Source organism: Parambassis ranga, chromosome 2 (assembly GCF_900634625.1).
Source record: "Parambassis ranga chromosome 2, fParRan2.1, whole genome shotgun sequence".
Taxonomy (NCBI): Eukaryota; Metazoa; Chordata; class Actinopteri; family Ambassidae; genus Parambassis; species Parambassis ranga.
In genome coordinates this window covers 39,476,431-39,478,997 of record NC_041023.1, presented here as the reverse complement: position 1 = coordinate 39,478,997, position 2,567 = coordinate 39,476,431, and positions in this window count along the sequence as shown.

The following is a 2,567-nucleotide window of genomic DNA, read 5'->3' as shown; positions in this document are numbered from 1 at the left end:
CCATCCTGACCCGGCAGAGAGAGAGAGAGAGAGAGAGAGAGACAGGACAAACTAATGCACCGCCCCCGCCTCTGTTCCCCCTCCTCCTCCTCTCTCTCCTCCTCCTCCTCCTCTCTGTCCATTCCTCCCATTCTGTTTCACTGTATTCAAATCAGCCAGTGAGCAGCCCTGCCTCTAAGTTGGCCAATCACTTAACTCCTGTAGGTGGAGTCGACCGTGTGCAAGTGTGTTTCCAGTATGGTAGTGTCACACAGATGTAAGGATGTACTCTAAAGCAAATTTAACTTTGCGAGAAACATTGTTAGCATAAATCTTCCAAAAATCAGTTACAATGTAACACATTAACTTTCATCTGTCTCCACTTTAGCAACTCCTACAATTTTTTTAATATCTCCCTCATGTCTTTCCTGCTCTCCTTCCACCTTGAAACCTCAACTGTTTTGGCTGCTACTCTAAAAAACACCCACCCCCTCCTTTTAATGCAGCCCACAAGGAAGGAAAGCAGCTTAATTTAATCTCCAAGAAGCAAGTCAGTCCTACACTTTGCATGTTGCCTTTGCCATAACTGCAATCTTTGATCAAAAATCTTCAGCTGTCTGCATGATAAGTGTCTGATTCTCCAGGAATATTCCTCATGGCCCTAGCAACAGAAACCGGAATAAATAAATTAGAACAATTAATCAGAACTTTATAGTCTGTGTGATAAAAAAGCTTGAAAGCTGCTCATTGGGAGCTGGATCCTGAATAATCCCTAACATTTTGCCCTAAGGAAGTGAGCCCTGTAGCTGAGAAAGCTTTGTACATAGTTCTTACATTGCAAAGGGTTATGGGTTTAAATCCATACTGCATCCTGGAATCCCACAGGCAGAAATAGTATTTTGTTTGCCGATAAGTTCCAAAAACTAAATGCACCAATCAAATGCAAAACAGCCAACACAGATTTCAATTAGATTTCCTGAAATTAGAGTTGTTCAGACTTAAAGAAGTCAAACGCCTACAGAATGTATCATGGTTTTTGCATGTGTGCGCGTGTGTGGGGGTTCTGGCAGTGTGTTTCTGGCAGTTGGACTGGGATCAGTCGAGGTGAGGCTGCTGCTAAAGAATGCTCTTCTGGAAAAGGACAAGGAAAGAGTTTCCATCTTGGGTCAGTTCTCGGCAAGAGCAAGACCACTCACTTTTCCCCGAGCACTTTACAATAGTCCACCAGGACATGAAATGTTCGCTCGGCAAAAAGAGGAAATATAGGCAGTATGATAACAGTTTGATTTCTGATGCTTTCAGTTGTTGTCTGGTGATGAGAGAAGCTTCGATACTCGTAGTTTTAATGCAGATCTTATGACAGGTTTATTGAAGTTGGAGCAGAGCTACTTTCTTTGCTCCTGTATACTTTGCATAGACAGAGATGCTGTATAGTCGTTGCATTGACCTCTCTGGAAATGATCCAGCAGCACTTTTCAGAATTAAACCCAACCACACATGGACTTTTCATTCATTAAATTCTCTCATCAGACTCTACTGCTGAACTTTTTCAAGCATCCTCCACCTTAGTATCACCACAATGCTGAGAGGCTGTTTTTCACCTTGAACTATGAGTTCCTGCCTGGTCATATTCTGATTCTGCTGCAAATGACATAACAGAGAGGTTAACTGAGTCTGTCGAGCACAAGAATAGACAATGCAAATGTGGCTGGACAAATGTCCCTCATTGCAAAAGTTTTGAATAATGTGTACCAATAACATTATTAATATTGGACTATTGTAATGCACGTAAAAGATATGTTAGCATAGTTTTTTGTCTCCCTCAATTCTGCGGACTCCAAACTTTCTATTTGTAAAACATAGGAAGAATAGTCCGACCACGTACTTGCCTTTTCATTTGCAAACCATCCCTTCTCAATTTAGCAAAGCCGGCCTCCTCTCTGAGTTTAAAGAGGTCTTATTTTTAACAACCAGGAATGAGTGGAATGCAGCGGAGTGCGTCTCCTCTCTCAGGGTGAGACCATTACAGGGATAAAGGATGACAGGGTTATGACTGTGACCTTTGCGGAGGCCACCTGCACAGTGGGTCGCCTGGGATTTGTAGAACTTACATCACACATGTGCAGATAAACACTTAATATATTAGAAGGTTCATAGTGACAGGTAAAAACGCATACTATGGGCTATCCAACAGTGCAGGTCCTTTTAATCCCACACATCAATCACAGCCTCCATCTTACATCAACGTCCAGCGGCATCTTTACAACTTCGATATAGGTCACCTAAAGAACTCCCTTATCACTATCTTGAACAGAACAGAGAAAGTCTGACTCACCAGTGATTCTGTAGAGCTTACATACATTTCAGTGCAGATGTCGGCCCAAAAAACTGACCTCTTTTTACAGATTGTCAAATTTAAACCCATTTCTCCCCACTGACCCCAGGCCTCTTAAGTTAACATGTGGTTAAGAGTGAAGGACTGGTTTTAATCAGCGAGGGAAAGACGTACAGCTGGTACCAGCTGAGCAAAGACATGCTGCTGCTTTGAAGCACCGTTTGGGATTATAGGAGCGACAGAAAGTCGCTAC